This window comes from Pinus tabuliformis, chromosome 1_1, assembly GCF_031772625.1.
Source record: "Pinus tabuliformis cultivar Carrire ecotype Pingquan chromosome 1_1, CPIR1, whole genome shotgun sequence".
NCBI lineage: Eukaryota > Viridiplantae > Streptophyta > Pinopsida > Pinales > Pinaceae > Pinus > Pinus tabuliformis.
Genome location: NC_142297.1, coordinates 628,073,403 through 628,093,642, shown reverse-complemented (window position 1 = coordinate 628,093,642; position 20,240 = coordinate 628,073,403). Strand labels below are relative to the sequence as shown.

The window sequence follows — 20,240 nt, the reverse complement described above, 5'->3', positions numbered from 1 at the left end:
ATAAATCTAGTGTGATAATATATTAATAATCATTGCACAAAATTCTAAATTATTTAAAAAATATTAAAATATTGAAAATTAGTTATTATAAACGAAACGAGAGAATTAAAATTTTGACCAACTAATTAAATCAAAACCCATTAGTTCTTTGCAATTTTTAATTTAAAATATACTTTCTCTTTATCAATATACTTTTTCCCATTATCTTAATTATAATTTATTATTTCCTTGATAAATGAAAAACATTTGCGGATAGCACAGAGATGGCTGTCCTCAAAAGTTTGATAGGTTTTGCCACCTTAAAAAAAAAACTAACTCTTAAGTAAAATCCCCTCTTATCTATAAGGTTGGTGGGTTCGTGATGTTTTGAATTCTACGTTGTTTTATCACCATGACAACCTTTGCCAAGTCGGAAAATGCTCTGAATTGGGTCGAAGGTATTAGTTACATGGACCATTTTTTACAAATATTTGTTAAATTTGTATGATTTTGTAAGCTTCATTAGCTCATAAAATCATCATGTATATGAATTTTCTTGTAGTGTTCAAATTTTCATCTAGAAGGGGTCCTAAGATTAAGAAGGTCCATCAAGCCCTACGGTTGGGATTTGAAATTGCTTAACTTTAAGATGCGGATGTAATAGATATGTTAATGGGCAATAGAGTATCTTCTATAAAGGTTCATCATTGAATTGTTTCCATTTTTGTCTTTATGATGATGATGATGAGGATGGTTACTGTCCATTGAGACAAAATTGGTCTATCGGACCTATACTTTTCTTTCTTTGTTTCTAATTGTCTTGCTCCTTGTCTTTTTTGGCGAGATTGGTGTTGTAGCGTTCTTTTTCTTCTCTACCGTCTTCCAACTTTCTTTATCTTGCATCTATTTCATCTCTTCTGATTCTTGGGACATTGGTGTCTTAGCTTTGCGATCTATTGTGTTCGTCCTTTTGAAGATAATCAGAGAAGAAGTTTGGTCTACGAGATCTACTTTGCTGTTAAATGGAGATTTATTTTGTGGAGTATTCGTACCAGCATAACTTGAGGGATTGTCAAGTTCACTCTTTTGTTGTTGGGCAGGGCTTTCCCCCTGCGTGTCTTGAGAGTTGTTTCTTTCTTCACCTATTTCTTGTGATTCAGAGTTTTTTTGAGAGAATGCTTCTTTGATGACAGTGTAGTGTTCTTTTTGTGCACCTTCCCACCATGTAGATCTGTGGTGATTTTTTCTAGCAGAATTTTTCTGGGAGGCTTTTGGGCAATTTTTGGCTAGGTGGCTTGTCTCAAAGCAGGATCGACATCTGAAGATGACACTTTCATAATCGAGTTTCTGGTTCCACACAAAGTATTTACTTGTTAGGTGTATTTAGCTGGGAATCTGACACTGAAGTCCATTTCCACACAGATGCATGCATAGGTGGTTCTGGCATATTCCTTTATTTCTGGACACCTGCAGTAAAATTTCTCAATCGCATTTCCAATGGCTTTTAGTGAAGAGAAATTCCATAGATGTAAGGGTAGGTTTGGCAATCTCACCCAAACTGGTGCTGAGGTTATCACTGTTGTTGAGGGATCGAATGATGGGTTCCATGGGCTCATGAATAGGCCTGATTTTTCCCAAAACCAAGGGTCGGAATCTAGAATACATTGTCTACTTTCAGGGTTTTCAAAATCTACTATAAAGAAACCCATAGCACAGGGATAGATATTAATTGCATTAGAAACTAGAGGCTTCCATACCTCCAAGATCCAACTGTGGAGAGCTGTCAGTCGTGGCCAAAAACCATTGAATTGGCAGATTAGGGCACTTTCATAGAACTTCAAGGCCTCACCCAGGGAGGCCTGGACCACCTGGAAAGTGAGAGATGGGGCTTTACTGACGATATAGGCAGGAGCTTGCCCTCTAAAGGTGGACGAAACTGGGCCAACGACTATTTTCGTGAAGCTGGAAGCCATCTGGAGAATGCTCTCCTACTGAGTATAGAATATTGTCGAAGAGAAGCTACAGAATCGACAGATCTACAACTTGGAGGGTCACAGATCTAGAGAGCCCCTCTATACCTCAATAGAGTCGCAAATCTGAATAAATATAAAAACCTAAGAGCAAGAATCGGCAGACAGAGCAACAGACCTATTAGATATAACTTGGACTGCAGATCTAACTTGGAGTGCCTCCAGATCTTGGAGGGCTACAGATCATCTAGCTGCCGATCATCGGCAAAGATGCAGATGGCCAAATCTAGTAGCAAATCAGATTGGTGGGAGAAAAAGCTGCAGATCGACCAAATCTAGCTGCAGATCAGATCGGCGGGAGAAACTGTAGATCGCCCGAGAAGTTGCAGATGGGAGAAGCTGTATATTTGCCTTTGTTATATAGGCTGTTGTAGATATTCACGGATGCTGCAGATCGGCCAAATCTGGCTGCAGACCAGATCGGCGGGAGAAGATGAATAGATGTGTTTGCACCACAGAGATGAATCAAATCATGTGGTTATAGTATCGATCCACCTCAGAGCAATATAAATCAACGCCGCAGAATTTAAATACGACCCACCACAAAGTAGAGACGAGAAGATACTGTAGATCATATCGGCGGGAGAAGTGCAGGAGGTTCGCGATTACAGTGAGAATTCCTGTAGATCCGCTCATGCAGAGACCTAGAGCCGCAGCCGCAGAAAGACGCGGAGCCGTAGAGACCTACTTGATCTTGTCTTTTTGGTATTTTAATGTTTTCACTGTAGAAGTTGCTTTAAACCCTTCATATTTGTAGCAGGCCCTTGTTGTCATATTTTTTTTACCTTGAATTTTTGTAAGGACCATTTTAGGGGAGTATGTATAGGCATTAATTTTTGTAGCCTTGTATATATCTTTGAGGCCATTATTTTAAGTCATGGAATTTCGACATACTAAAAATCCTGTGTATTTAGGACGTGAAGGACATATCTAGTTTATTTTTCCCTTTTATAGTAAAAAATTGAGCTTTTGAATCAAATTTAATGTTGTTGGCATGAAAGTGAATCATTTTACTTGTTTCTACCAATACTCTCCACTTCTTGATTTGTGTGTCTAATGTTCCCATTGTTTAAAATGGTTTTCTCCTTTTTATGCTGGATTGCCGAAAATAAATTTTAATTTATGATGTTTTTAATGGTTGATATGACTATTTTGATCCATGGTATTTTTATTATAGAAATAAGATAGGGATATGTCATTATTATTTGGTTATAGTTTTGATTGTTACAATAGAATTATAACAAGTCTAGTACATTTTCTCTTTATTGCTTTACAATTGTTTTGTATTTTCACTTCAAAACCACTTAGGCAAGGACTATGTTACAAGGTTTTTCTGAACTTCAACATTAAGATTTGAAATTTGGAGAACTTAAAAAAAATTGATGTTCTACGAACCTTATGGTTATTCGCCAAGTCCATAGCTCAAGCTCATAAATAACATCATGTCACAACTCAAGCTTACAGTATATCCTAGCATTTTCCAAGTATATTCTATCATATATATAGAAAATGTATATACTATATAAATGAACCTAATGGGAAACCTCATCTGAACCTCATTGAAAAAATTGAACTTGAAATCATACTAATCATTGTTGAACCTGAACTTCAACTTGAAGTGTGAGGCTTAGGGAAAGGAGACACTTCCTGTGAGGCATCTACTCCTATGATTCCTCTCAAATTAATTGATGAGTGTGTCTTTAAACTTTTACTATTTTACTTATAAAATTAAGAATTCTTAGGTGATGTTTCATGATTATTTATGCCCTGAGAGTGAGTGAATATTTTTTATCTTATATTATTTAAGAAATTATGGAGAATAATAATAAATTATCAATGTTGACACTTTTGTGCTTTGACATAAGGAAAAATACATAAGAAGATCTTGTCTCATTATCTCAAGTCTGAGTTGAAATATTTTAGAGAAATAATTATAAAAAATAAATGGCATGTTCTTAGTGCCTAAATGTGAACACATGAAACCACGGTACAGAATTAGAATACTTGCCTAACTCTTTCAGTAATGATATAGAAGATTAATGAGCTTTATTTTAAATTGTATCCAGAGTTGATGAACGTTGGCCAGAAGCATGCAACATTACAGGCACTTCACACCTTGATAACATCAAAATGGTACAGAGCATGGAAAAACCCAATGGAAAAGATAATTTTCAAATATGTGGAACTTTGTGTGGATATGAGGTGTGGCAGGTTTGCAAAGGATGGACTTATTCAATATCACATTATATGCATGCAAATGAATGTGAGGTCCTTGGAGGAGGTTATCAAGTATTTCCTCCATCTCTCTAGTGAGAAGGGTGAACACCCTCAAGCTCAAGCATAGGAATATGAGATTTCTCTTGATGTTGAGGACTTAGAGGCAAAGAAGATGCCAAAGGAATTTATGCTCAGTTATGTAAGTGGAGAGAAAAGGAAAGACAAGTCTGATCGGGAACTGGTTGCCCCATGGTTTAATTTTATTTGGAAAAACTATAGGATCATACATAAATACTTCATGAACATAACAATTCAAAGTTGGAAGCATCATATGCAGCGAGTGCATATTAACTAGTGCTGGAATAGATGGAACAATTACTTAATTTGGATAATTTTGTAGTAATGGTTGTTAACATGTATTCAATTTAATTCTTTCACTAACAACTCCATACAGCGTGCCCCAATCCCAACAGTGGATGGAAGCTATCTTGTTTTAGGAGATTTAAATGTTTGTCTATGGAAAGTATAGCAGCATTTGTTCTATATATTTCGTTTCAACGAGAGATTATATATTTTGTTTCAATGATAGAGACAAATGATGCACTCCTTCTAGTATGTGTAGTGGATATAACATCTAATGATTACATAAAGGAAAATCCTGTGTTGCTTTTCAGTTTCCTATTAAAGAGTGTTTTGAATAATGTCTTTATTCTAGTATGGCTAAATACAATCCTAATTGGATTGACGAATGACTGCATATTGGGCATTTCAATTCTGTTTGTCATATAAATGGACAACAAAGTTCCGTTGGCTTATTGAAATAATAGACAAACATCTTGTAAATTTCAATAAGTATAGGGATCGAAGAGAGAAGCCTCACTCGAATCTCTGTGAGAGTTGTTGGCTTTACCTTATACAAGGTTTGAGCAACTGAAGGCTACAACAAAGCTTGAGATGTGGTAAGTTGGTGAGCTAAATTGTTTATTTTTAATATATTTTTTCCTTATACTATTTCTTATGACTGATGACATATGATATGTAGGAATCCTCTCACTCTATAGAAGATAGTCATGGCCTTGTGTATGGTCAAGAATATTCCTAAACCTCAAATTATGAAAATTTGCGATTCAATGTTAACAAAGATTTTTTGGATATTACAAAGTCATTTGTATCATGCTTATGCATGGTACAAGCTCTATATCCTCCTGAAAAGATAAAATAAATACTTATCATAGAAGAATTTGCAATTGATGGCATGATCTGGATTGTTGGCTGCCTTTTCTATTGAGCCTTATGATCACAGGCATGGGGCTCACTATTTTCAGCTAGAGAATGAGAAGGAAATAAGTTCAAGAATGGTAAGTCTTTTAAGTTTTGAGATTTAGTTTTGATTCTAGAATGGATACAAGAGAAGTGGTAAGTTATTTCAATGAAAAGGCTTAAGTTCATTAGTCATTGTTTGAGATGTTTGCATTTGTATAAGTTTTTCTAGTATAAGTATTGTATTTTATGCTTAGTTCAAGGAGTTTTCTTCAAATTTGTCTAATAATAATATGTTTTTTTGGCAGTTGTCATGCTCAAAACTTCTATCCGAAGTGGTAAGTATTAGGTATAGAGCTCATTAAAGAATTTATTTTTAAATTAACTCTTTCCTTGATGTTACCAAGAAGTGAGAGCACACATATATTTTTCTAAGCACTCTTTATGCTTGTACACATTCTTGTTTTAGCAAGATGGTTTCAATTATAACTGGATAGAATGTCTTTATTTTTTAATACTTCAAAAGTGTTTTCACTTAAAACTATTTGGTTCTATGTATCTCCATTATTATTTATAAAAAGATGGTTTATGCTAACTCTTACCTTCAAATATATGTCAAAATTTGAGGATATGTGAATATAAGTTAGTTATACCGACTTTAAAGGCTATTTAGGTTCATGAAAAGAAAGTGGCAACATCTACTTATGTGGGTAACTTGTGTCTTTATTATGTTTTAGGTTTCCAAATGTGTCATGACACGTGTTCTACCGAAGTGAAACAATTGTATCATTTATTGGAAAATAATTTCCACCCTTTAGGTATTGCTGATAGAGTTCAATCACTTCTAGGCAGGCTCTCTAAGCTTAGTGACAAATTTTCTTCATCTTCTTCGGTCCCATAAGTGCAATTGGAGCAACACATTCCTTCTTTAGAAAGGCTAACTACTTTGAGAGTGTTACAACAGGTGATGGGATTTAATTCCTACTTTTGTTTCATGCTTTCTATTATTCTGTGGTGTGACTACTTGTGATTTGTAATTGTGACCTACTTTTAGAGTTACACAACTTACAAAATATGATGGGGAATTTAATTATTACTTTGTTCAGTTCATTTGTCTCTACTATTTTATGCCATATGGTGTGACAATCTTGGATTTAGTATATTTCTTACACTTTGTTGTTTAAAGTGTACACATTCTCCTCTGTCTTCTAAAAGTAGAATTCTTGAGGTTTTCTAAAGTTAACCCTTGCATGTTTCCAGGTATCACAAGTGTATCAAACAATGAAAATCATAGTCCTGTCAAGGATGATACCATTTTCTGATTTTTCTATTATAAAGAGGCTTAGTGCGGATGATATGAAGTAGAATTTTGTATGGTTGAATGTTAACCATTTAAAAGGAATTATATAGTTTGGAAGTCAAGTGAAGTAATACAGTTATCTGATTTTCAATATTTTGTATAAAAATACAGTTTTTGCTAACATTGAGGATTTAGCTTTTCTGCATGGAGTCTATTTTAGAGTGAGAATAATGTAAGCTCATCATTGAATTTATTTATGCAAGACCTTGAATCAGAATAGTCCATATATCATAATCTCATTGAATTGTCTGAATAGCCCATATATCAAGGTTATGAATTGCAGTACGAGGGACCCAATACCTTAAGTACTATTATTAACTTATAGGCCAAAGGTACCTCCTTAAATCATAATCCAGGTATGGTTATTATCCACTCTTAGGGAAATAGTTACATGGCTTAAAGTTGAGATCTCATAAAGCCTCAATCACAAGACACTATAATTTGATACTTGAAGGATCTTGTGAAGACAGGATGTGAATGTACCATTGTATCAAGCATTCCTAATGATCTTAAACTATCATAAATTAATTATCTATGTACCATTGTATCAAGCATTCCTAATGATCTAAAACTATCATAAATTAATTATCTATTTTATGCACAAAGTAGACTTATAACAAATATTATGGCCCATAACACTTTTTTTGACATATGTAATAACCAAGACTGAATACAAATGTACTCCTAATATGATTTCTATTAGCGTTAATGCAACAATAGACATTTTATGCCTCATCAAGGTCTACACAACTATTAAGGGACTTTGTTGTCACTAGTAATTATTAAGGCTTGCACATGGAATAGATCATTGTGCTGACCCCAATATCTAGTTGTGGACCTCTGTGAGTACAGTGCTACTATTGGTATACAGTAAGTTACTTTTCTTTTTCTAATACCTATTAAGGCCTATGCATGGAGCATGTTACCTGGATGGAGCTACTATATAGTTGTCTTATTTCATCCATGACAGTAATTCTAGATGCTATATCTCTGTAGCCTTCGATTTCTATAATATTTAACATAACCAAGGTAGGATGGTCCAGATTCGAGTGCAGTTATTTGAGAAATTGACAAGCATTGTCTCAAACTGAGTCTACATAAATTTAGTATGCTTGATCTTGAGAATCTAGTGTCGTAATTTCTTCAGCCCTGCAGAATGACTTGATTAACCGTTGTGTGTTGATTTTAACCAAGAGTATGTAAGTGCAATATGTAAGAGTAATAGTACCTCTAAGCCCTGAGCAGACATGTGTTTACTTCTTCTTGGACATTGTTTCTTAAGGTTATCAACACACCACAAGCTGGATTTAATATGAGCCATTTCTTTTTATTGCCTCATTGAGTAGGATATGTTGATATGGTCTTCAATGCATCAATATACTCCATTGCTTAATGGTGTAAGTAGATCCACTAGTGTTCACTAGATATTTCCAGTGATGTTATCACATAGTAAGGTAATACTATTTGTGTTTGTAGGCCCCAGATAAGAATTTTGGATATAGAAGCAATCAAGTAGCACAAATCAACAGAATTTGTGGACACCCATTACAACAGGGGTGCACAGATCAAAAGGATGGCTGAAGCTTAAGAATATATATATGCTAATTGGTGTTTGTACATCCTTCCATTGCATCATATTCATAAACCTTTAATGCCTTACTTACACCTCTGTAAGATGGTACTGTAATTGACCTTATGCCAAAGTATAACATTAGAGAGGTTTGAATTATACCCTATTGCTAGAAACAAGTCTGAAAATGCAATATCTGTGTGATGGATCCAGACTCTCAAAAGGTGGTTATGTCAGTTGCACTTCAGTGGCATCTAATGATATGTGGCTAATATTCTCATCTTTATCCTATAATAAAGTAAGGAGAAAGCATGAATAGGCGTTAGGTATAGAAGCGTTATGGTAGCACTGCATTTTCAATGACACTGTCAAATATTTCCCCATGGAATTTTCAATGAAGGCACAGTGGGTAAACCCTCATTCTTGTAGGCACATGTGGCAGGAAGTTGACCTTTATTAGATTCATATCTCTTGTTTTTGTAGTGTCATCTATTGCATACTTATTTCCACTAGGGGGACTCTAGTTGTTGTGACTCTTTGGTAGCATAAAAGGGCATGGATAGTAATTATATTACTTTAGAACAATATTTTAGCTCTTTATAGGCCATATTTTGCAGTAGAAAAACCATGCATTTTCTATGGAGATTAGACCTATAGAATCACTAGGAGACATATAACAACAAAAATTTACTCAAAAAACATTAAATTCAACACGCAGTAAACTATATGGATATGATGACGTGGCTACAACTTGCAGGCCAATTTGTGGGGAGATCCTATAAAATTTCTCATGATCAACACAATAGCGAAAAGGTATGATTTTAGATCCAAAAAGGTATGATTTTAGGTCCATAACTCTAACTAGGAAGAAAATGGTTATCGTGGTTGACAAAAAAAGAATTTTTTTTTATATAATAAATAAATAATGATAAATGGGTTTGTTACAACCTAAATTGGGGTATACTACTATTTCAATTAATTATTACATGATCATGGTGGGTCATACTTTCTAAGGTAAATACAATGACTATTCATAGGATATTATTAGAGATACTTGAGGAGAGACCTCTTTGGCTCAAGGGTGAAGGAAGGATTTTGACTTCAATATCAAACCATCAATCATATCCTTACGCTTTGTGCCATCATGGAGGAGGGGAGACATTGCTCTTCAAACTTCTTCTTCTACTTTGTAGGTTTTTCAAAGATTTTTTATGTTATCTTGAGAGAGGCATTGTTCCACGGTTGACATTGGAATTTCAAAGATTTTGTTTACTGCTATTATATGTCTATTATTTTGTTCTTGGGTGCCTCCAAATAGTGAATCGATTGCCTAGTTTTATCAAGAAGACCACTTGGGTGAAGCATGTGCATCCTCTCTCGCCCACGTTGTTTGGGATATATATGCCTTTGATGGTCTTCAAAGGATCAATCTTGGGAAAATTAGGGTTTATGATCTTTAATGGCTTGAAGAATGTCCTATTAGATTATGATTTTCCATTTCTCATAGGTGGAGATTGATATCACCATAGCTTATACCTACCTAGGTGTTTGATTTTTCAAGCTCTCAATTTGGATTGAGATTGGTTCTCTAGCCTTGGATCAATAAGGGCTATGGTTCCCTTGCCCTTTTTGAGCATTATTTCTTTCAACACCATTTTTAGGACATTTTTCCCAAGATGGACCTTTTGGATAAAGTCATCAAGTCCATGGTTTTTTAGAGTTTTGACATTTGGGGACCTAGTTTGTTAGAGGATTATTAAAACTAGATAGAGAGGGTTTAGGCTCATTATCGAATGCAAGAGGATGGTTCCTAGCATATTGTTCAAGAAAAATTTGCAACACACCCCTTTTATTTTTAATATTATTATTATTGAATCTTATCTACATCAGCCTATGGTGTCATTTAAGTCATATATTTTGCATTTTTTCATTTAATTCTTTCATGTACATCTTATTTCTATTTCTTGTGGACATATCTATATGGAGAATTTCATTGTGCATCAAGCACTCTTTTTATAGCTTCACAAATCCCCTACTATTCCAAAGAAAAATCTATTAAAAGAGTTATTGGTTGCCAAAATAAAATTTTCGATAGCTGTGAAACTTAATTGATTAAAGGTTTTTTCCCCCTTGTGGTGGCATGAATGTGGGTTGAGAAGAGAAAAAAAATAAAAGTTTCTAACAAAATCCCCATATTAGAATGGGAAAAACCAATGTAACATTGGTATGTGTACCTAATATTTTGGAACATGTTCTAGATGGGGACTCCATTATGAGGACTAGGGTATATACTAGGTGTGGTCCATATGTACCTTGTTACCTCCCAAACTTGCAAGTAAATTGTTAGCTTCCGTATGAATAATTATCAGCCACTAAGACATAAATCGATGTTTCACCTGCCAAATGTCCCAATTTTCAATCAAAATATGTACCCATAGCAACAACTCCACCTCGAGCTCATGTCCTAGATATTATTGGTTATTCAATAGGTTTAGGAAATGCACTTGTCCCTAGATATTAGTGCAAAGTAGGCTTTGGTTTGGTATTAGATAGTCAATTCGATTTCATTTTGTAAAGAACAAATGGAAAATATTGGTTTTATTGTTGTTAGATGTGAATTTTATTTAGTATGATAAGCGTCAACCTGATTAAGGAAACTTATGATATTTGGTTAATGCTTTGTGCAGACCTACATTGCCTATTTTACTTGCATCATCAATAGGTCAAGGCATTCAGATACGTGGGAAACATATATGGAACGATGGTCAATTTTTTGACAGTGTGAATTTTTAGAATAACTCTTTCAGTCCTATAGCTACTGGACCTCTACAAGTGCAATTCATAAAATGTGAAAGTAGTTGAAATATTAGTTCTATTTACTATAAATATTGCTAGTTTAAGAGGATGTATATGAACATCTATTTTGGGTCCTTTTTCTAAGTTTCATTCCTGGTAAATTAGGCGCCACCATTGCATCCTGGGAGCTCAACACACACACTGCTGCCAATGGTATTGTTTCAAAACATTTGTCCTGGATTGGAAAATGCTCCTTTGCAGGTGAAAGTGAAAAATAATCAACAATTTGTTTGGTATTTTAATGATAATATTCCATTTGAAGTTTTCTTCACTGAGGATGGCAGGGTGGAGCGTGCAACATTTCTGGAGGTAATAATTAATTTTAGGATCTAAATTTTAAGCTTTGGAAGTTTTCTTTATTGAGGATGCTGTGATGGAGTGTGCAATGTTTCTGGAGGTAATAATTAATTCTAGGATCTAAATTTTAAGCTTTTGTATTGATTGTCTATTCTTTAAGACTCATGTTAAATTCTTATGTATTTTTAAGTTGATACCAAGCATTTTATTTCTATGATACTTGTCACAATCTACTATTTTTAATTTTATTTTTTAGGGTTTACACTTTTGTTAAATGGAACTCAATGACCTAATTGGTGGACATTCATCTAATTTCTTTCCTTCTAAGGAATGTAGTGGGTTATGCTAGAGAATTCATATTAGAATTTTCAATCTAACAAGATATCTACTGCAAACACAATCTGTACCAAAATTATAGGTTTCAAAGAAAAAATTCATGAGAGAAAGTAAGCTTGGTTAAGGATATCATCAAGAAGTTAGGAGTATGCCTTACTCATGGTTTCTCATGTAAAAAGATTTTTCATTTGAATGAATAGAAATAAGAGTGGCAAAAGTACGACATAAAGCAAATATTGCATATATGAACAAAAATTACCCGCAACTGAGTGTAATGTAAGCAACGATTAAGTGCATTGACAACGATTAATCTTAGGTTATTCTAGGATACAATCCCCATCTAGCTTCCACTTAGTGAGGGGCTTAGTTCTAAATATAGGAAGATGTTGTATTGTTCAAAGACTTCAAGTCCTAGCAAAGTAAGAAGAGGAGGTTGCTATCATAGCTTCTTTCTCAAGGAAATAGTAATTAATATACATGATAGTAATGTGGCCAAGAATAAGGGGATTATAAGCAGTGCGAGAAAATAAAAATAGATATACCACATGTAGGAGTTTCACTCATGCTACTCATTCTAGAAAGGTAATGTTAAATTACATACCTAGATTTTGTTTCTTTTTCTCCTAGTACTCTAGCATGATTAAATTGAACTATGGAAGGTATACAGAGGGTGGATATCCTTAGCTCTAAATAATATCATTCACCTCACTTGGTTTCCCATTCCATTTGGGAATAAAATTTTGAGAGATAGGAAATATATGTATCTACTAAAAAGGTCTGTGTCTTATTTACCAATAAGGTGCTCTTGTCAGACTAAACACACACAATCATTCTTAAAATATTTAAATGAATTTTGGCTTCTTATTTGACTAAACACACATGGTCTCTTTTAAATATTCAAATGAATTCAAGCTTCTTAGGTACATTTATGTTCATACATTGAATCATAACTTTGTAGTTATTCCTACCTCCACATATACAAAAACAACTTTTAACAACTTGGATTCTCCTCCATCTTATGCCTGTGCTTAAATCTGATATGTGCGTGTGGGGGGAAGGGTGAAACCCAAAACAACAAGAAAAATAAACAACAAGAAAAATAAACACCTACTTTTAATGGTTCATAAGGATTGGAATCTTCAGTTCTTGAAACTGAGAGTCACTGAAAAGAATATTAAAAAAAAATAAAAAATAATCTGAGTGAGAGTTTCTCTCTCTCTCCGCACTGGTAATATGATGGTATAGAGGTTATAAGCTCTAACTTGAAAACCTATAAAGCCGCTTAGGGAAATGCATACATTGAAATCACAAACATAATAATTTTGTCTAAGTCATAACTGTGAGATTAGAAAATTTAGACATGATTGAATGTTCCTCTCTTGAAGAAAATTTTTGTGGAAAATTGCCACTACATAATTGAGTCCATTGAACAAGCAACTTCTAGCTCCATTTTTCCCGAGGCTCTATAGAAGCAATGCATTCTCGACAATTTCTAAATGAAAAGCGAGTAGACAACACTAAATCATTGTTGCAAGAGATGCATTCACGTAAGCATTTCCATTCTATATATATTGGCAACAAACCCTCTTTCCTTATTGACTATCTTTCAACTGGACTGTCCTCATACTTTCTCTTTTCAAGGAAGCACTGAATCAGGTTGCGAAGTGAGAGGTGCTTACAACTATAAGATTGATAATTTTCCTAAGGATTTAAGCAATGCATATCCTCTATACATTGGATGATAAGATGATTGGGATAAGCATTATCCTAACTTTCGAGCTTCTATGCAATTGTGAGGATGTTTCCTAACTCGAATCAGGATAATGACCACTCCATCTTGGCATCTACGGTGCTAGCGGATAGTAGAATAAGGAAATAGCGACTACATCTTTTCCCTACTATAGTGTGTTGGTTCTGCAGCTAAGTCGCATGATTCTAAACTAGGATAAGGCATGAAAAAGCAGTAAAACAAAATAAAAAGAGGTCGGGACCGGTTTCCTTCCTTTTCAACATGTTGCATGATTTTCTCTATAAAAAATCACGATAATAGTGCTCTGGTGTGATTATCCACTCCTCTTTGATTTTGATCCTTCCCATTCTTGTGGTAATTGCCTATAGTGTAATAGAAAATTCAACAATTGAGGTTTCATGTTGGGGATTTACACCTTATCCTTATCGGTATTGATGATTTTTCCATTAACAATTCATTTCCCATTTTTTTTTTCCATTAAACATGATTTATTTCCATTAACAATTCCTTTTCCATTAATTTTTTTCCATTCGCGATTCGTTCTACATTGATTTTTCCATTAGTATTCATTTTACATTGATTGTTTTTGTGAGGCGAGAAATTGGACTCTAACATCTAGAGTGGAAATAGAGAGCGGACAACCCCAAATTCATAGGAATGTGTTCCAGTAGATTTGAAAAGGAATTTTCCCCACAACCTCATAATAGTCCTTACATGTCTTCCTTTAATTCCGTAGAAACGGAGATTGTTTTGACTAGTAGAACTGAATGCCTCTTTCCACTCCCTGATGTTCCTTATGAGCTAAATAAACAGCAAAATGTATAGAATTTTTCAGAGCAGTTGGGTAATACACCAATATTTCTAACTGGATGACACTCCAGTATTTGCATAGGCACATGGAAGCATTAACGTACCTCTTCCTTGTGATAACGCAACTGAAAGCAGCACCTTTAGAAAGAAGAACATAAGTAATTGGATTTAACATTGTTACTTAAACTTTCTCCCTAAAATATGGGTATACAGATGACCCCCTTTGTGTGCATCCTTTCGGAAGAAGAAAAACAATGTTACTTTTCTCAGCAACACATGAGGATTAGAAGCAACATGCTTCAGGGATCTATTTTTTATGATTAGTCCAATAGCATAGATGAGAGCACAGAGCATGGCTATGAGAGTGACATGACACGTGAGTTAAGGATTCCCTGGATAAGTTAGCACTCACAACACGCCCCTCGTGCTCGACTCTCGCTAGAGAAAGTGCTGAAGTAGAACCTAATAACTTCTTATCAGTTGGCGATTGAAGATTAAAATGCTCATCCTGCTGGATTTTAACTTTAACCATGAATCACTTAGTTGCTCCTCTGGAAATTGGAGCAGGAACAACCAAGCCTCAATAATAATGTCGACATAAAAACAAAAAGCCAGCTTTCCAGCCTTGTCGATTTCGTCCATTCATTTTGTATAGATTTCTATCATTTGTCTGTAGTCTCTTATTCAAATCACTAAATTCTGGTGGTTCAAATTTGGTATCTGCTGAATTCTTAAAAATCGTTTTACATTCTGTCAATACAGATCACTGCGTTAAACCTCTTCCAACCACTATTGAAGATATAATGATTTGCATGCTCACAATGTGTCAATACAAATCACTTTCTTTAGTTAGACTAGTTTTCACCCCATGCGACCATTCACCCTATACTATTTATCTTGCCATTAATTTTAGGTAGAGTTGGTCGAATTTCTTCACCACTCTTAAAAATTGACCCATTGAACCCCTACTCAGCATGTATATTGCACAACCATATTTTATCTCGTTGTTTCATCATGATACTTTAAGTTGATATAATAATATATACTTCATACCTAAAGGTATACTTCATATCTTTCTATCATTTAAGGTATAACATATATTTTCAGTTAGTTTTTTTATATGAGTCACATATCCATAAAGTATGAACCTATATCGTAGGAATTCGGAGTTAAAATAGTGCATGGATTTCTTGCATGCTTCCTAATAAAATCACTATGCACACTCACATAAATTACTATCTCTGAAAGTGCAGTCTTTGTAAGACCGAGTCTTTGTAGGTAGGTCTTTATAGGGATGCAACCCTATTTTTTTTAGTAATTTGAGGTAGGGTTGGTTGGTATTTCTTTTTAGAGTTGAACCAATATTACTATCAATGCAACCCTATTATTAGTTTCTTATTTAGTTCTCATACTTTATCATGTTGTGCGGAGATGGATTGGCCCATAGGATGAAAGGTTTGAACTTGAAGCTTTGATACCATTTGGAACGTACCCCTTTGGGCTTACCACAGAAAAATAGCTAATAAGCTCCATTAATTTAAAATTTCTTTTATTTGTAGTTAAATTACAATAAAATGGATTAATAGGTGGAGTTAACCTATTATTTCATGTACAATAATCATCAATGCAATTATACTCAAAATCTTAGCTACTGAATACGAGCAAGATAATGAAACCTATTTCACACTCTTTAGATTTACCCTTAAGCTTAATCTCAATTTGGAGAAAGGGAGATGAATCATGACATGCAACCATCAAAACTCTGAAATAACTCTTGCAAGAATTATTTATGTTAATTTAAGTTTATGGTATTTATCATGGCCATACATCATGATCATAGTCATGTACACCTAGTCAATATGTTATTGGCCAACCTTTCATGCACATGCATAACTAGCTAAAATTAGCCTAAGTGGAGACAGTCTTATTGACATGCAAACACAGATATTTGAACCATTGGTCATACAATGAGAAACATTATTTCTGCAATTGTTCTGCTTGCATAAGAAATTACCAATTGAGGAAATTATAAGCATACTATATTTTATTAAATGAAAGATGATCAGGTATATTATATATATTCTCTCATAAACAAAGTTAGAGAAAAACATTAACATGTGTAATCTATTTATGAATAATTTTTCACATGCCATCTTTACAATGAATGGGTACTAGAACTCTTACCTAGTGAATGTGCTTCTACAATTAACTTCACATTGAAATGCAACATGCACAAGAAAATATGTCATTCCCATAATATAGATAAATCCAACCATCAACATATCTGAGATAATTGATTTAACCCCATAACAAGTAAGGATTAACATAAAACCCATACCATGTAAGTTAATCTCATCATAATAGAGGGAAACACCATTAAATCTATTAATACATAAGAATATGTAATTCACTGAACATTCTCATGGTGAAGAAACTCAAGAATTCTTCTCATAAACAAAATGGAACTATAAGAGAGAGAGAGTAAGAAACAACATACAAAACATTTCATGCATGTGACTCAATATAAAAAAACCACTTGGAGGGAGGAGCACCAACACCCAACCATCAATCACCTCTCATTCCCCATGAGCTGAAGTTCTTTCCAACGATCAGTTGCCCTTAATTGATCGATGCACTAGGCATTTAATTCCATCTTTCACAATTTAGTTTCCATTAGCGGCGTCCCGCTTTTATGGATTTTTTCATTTTGTATTTTTTGGAAAAACTCATCCTTATCTCCCACAAGGCATTTCCTCATAAAAGCTTTCCTTTCTCTCCCACAAAACTTTTGTGTCCAATGAATCTTTATCTCCCATCCATATGATGGATCACCAATGAAAAGTAGGTGTTTATTTTTCTTGTTGTTTATGCTTAGAATTTTTTCTTTTGAAAAGGAAAACGTACCCTTTTTTCAGAAAGCAATTGCATATGAGGTAGTTTCAATTGTTTACGACTTAATTCCTTTGTAAAGGGACACTTTTTCGTGGGTTGGGGAGTTTCTACTGTATGTGAGAATGGGTGGATATGCTGATTATATGCGTTGTTATTCATTGTGTTCACTGAGATGTTGGTGCCGTTGATATTAATGTTTCTTTGACCTCAGCCGCTAGGTTATGAGAAGTGTAAAACGGAACATGTTGCAAGAGAAATGGGTTATGAACAGTGTAGAACGGAACTAAATGGCTGAATAGTTTTTTGCAAGCGAAACCGCTTTATGGAAAGCTGGGACCTTAATTGAGAAGATGTGGGGCACCCTTGGAGTGCTCAGTTAGTTGATTGTTGTTCTCGATTAAATTATCTGAAGCCTTCTGCATCAACTCCTACTTCATTTATAGGCAAAATAAAACCATTATATTTCTGTCAGTTGTAGGATTGTTTAGTGTGATTCTTTTAAATTTCTCAAGGAGTTTGAAGGCTACAAGTAAATATTGATAAAATTATTTTTCTAAATTTCTCAGGGAGTTCGAAGACTACTTGTAAATATTGATAAAATTATTGATAGAATTATTTCGTGCAAATTGATAAAGTAAATATTGATAAAATTATTTTTCTAAATTTCTCAGGGAGTTCGAAGACTACTTGTAAATATTGATAGAATTATTTCGTGCAAATTGATAAAATTATTTCTTTCAGTTGTAGGATTGTTTGGTGTCATTCTTCTAAAAAGGAGTTAGAAGACTACTCCTAAATATTGATAAAATGTGGAAAAAATGAAGAGGAATAAATGCAAGTAAAAATTATAAAAAAAAATTAAATGTAAATTGGAAACTTTTAAATAGTTTGAAATAAAAAAATTTAGTGTTCTTTTATAGAAAAGGAGATCTCTCTAGTGATCTTGCAGATACTTTCTTTTACAGTTCACAGCAGGGTAGCCGTGCTATTAACCAGAAGGTGCAACTATGTTTTGACTGACCCATGGAACTAGCTTTGACACATGGTCTTTTGTGCATAGTTCTCAGCAATCTTGAACCTTCAACAATCTGATAAAATTAATCACTTTGAACCATCTGTCTTCACATATCTGCATCTTTTAGTGAAATCTTGTTACTGCAATTCTGTGATAACTATATTACCCTAATCCCAAACTATTCTTCTTGGGTTCTCAATCAAGTTGCCTGGCATCTCTGTAATCTTCGACTCTTAATCCAACGAATTCAGGTGAGTAATCTTAGTGGCATTGGTTTCTGTTGTCAAACCCTTCCAATTATTTTGTACTTCAATCAAATACAAAATTGGCTGAACTTATCAATTAACCTTTCTTTGCTGTCAGTTCTAGGCGATTTTTATTCCAAAACATTACTAAAATCTAGTATCAGAATAAAAATATCATATAAAATTCAAAATCTAGATATGCTTAACTATGTTTAGCTGAACGTATGTGAATTACATACATCATAATAAAAATATTATATATTATTCAAAATCTAGATATCATATAATATTCAAAATGTAGATACCCTGAGTTATGTCTTGCTGAACTCATGTGAATTACATATTTCAAAAAACCATTAGCCTCTCCCTAATTGTAAAATTCTAAAATATTACCTAAATAAAATATTCTCCTAATATTATTCTACTCTCCCTTAACTTGTAACCTCCATTTTATTATGTTCCTTTTCACACCAGTCTTGACCTAAATAATCCCTTTTGGAAATTTCTGGCAATTTCAAACAAACTGAACAGAGAGACAATGCTCTGTTTTTAACCCAGAGAATAATACTCTGTTTTTGCACAGGATCTTAACACAACGGAACAAAAAAAAAATGTTTCGAAAACACAGAGTTTTACCAAAATACATAAAAACTTGTATTCATAAAAGGAAAAACTACTATTACAAAATGGGTCTTCCTCACATAGAGGGATTCACCAGAGATTATGCTGAAGAGCATCTTCCTCTAAACCAGAGGGATTCACCAGTTTATGCTGAAAAGCATCTTCCTCTTGACAGAGGGATTCACCAAAGACAACAGATCTTCCTCTTAACAGAGGGATTCACCGGAGACTGTGTTGAAAAGAATCTTCCTCTTAACAGAGGGATTTCAACTAGGGAACGCTTCAGTTCCACACACAAAAATTACTCTGTCTCTCTTGAAAATTTTTACATTGTTTTGTGTAAAATTTTTCTTTACATTCATTGCTATAAAAGAAAATATTTCATTCATTTACACTGTTGTGTATTACCAAGAGAACTCTGTCTCTGCTTACAAATTGACACACTGTTGTATAAAATAAAATTTCTTCTTACATACCTTGCATTCGCACTGATGTGCGTTAAAAACTTATCACACTTGTTATCGCGTTTCTGCGCCTACCTTACATTTCATGCTCTCAATGAACAACACAAAATATCTCATCCACGCTACGACGCCTTTCCTTCCTTTTGTTTTCACAATGGACAATAACCAAAAACTTAACGCTGCTGCAAGTTTTCACATCTCAACAAAACCTTACATTACATATGTTCAAAAAAAACATATTCAGTCATACTGCTGTGTGAAAAACATTTTGGCTTTGCACTATTCTCAAACACTGGGCATTTATGCTCTGCTGTGTTTTGCCCTCTTTTCATTACCACAAAAAAAAACATTTTTTTTTTACTTCTGCACACTGCTGCGTGCTTTTTTCTGTTGCGCTGCTGCACACACTACGGTTCACAGTGCTGCACCCATTTTCATTTCATACAACACAATCCGCTATAAAATTTCCTCTTTCATTCGCTGCGGAAAGTTTCACTTACATTTCAAAAAAATGAATAACAAAAAACATATATCATAA

General features: G+C 34.0%; 1 pseudogene; it reads left to right on the top strand.

Moving 5' to 3' along the window:
- The first annotated feature begins 391 nt into the window (after positions 1 to 391).
- LOC149214886 (eukaryotic translation initiation factor 3 subunit A-like) lies at positions 392 to 6,896 on the top strand (annotated as a pseudogene).
- Positions 6,897 to 20,240: the final 13,344 nt, after the last annotated feature.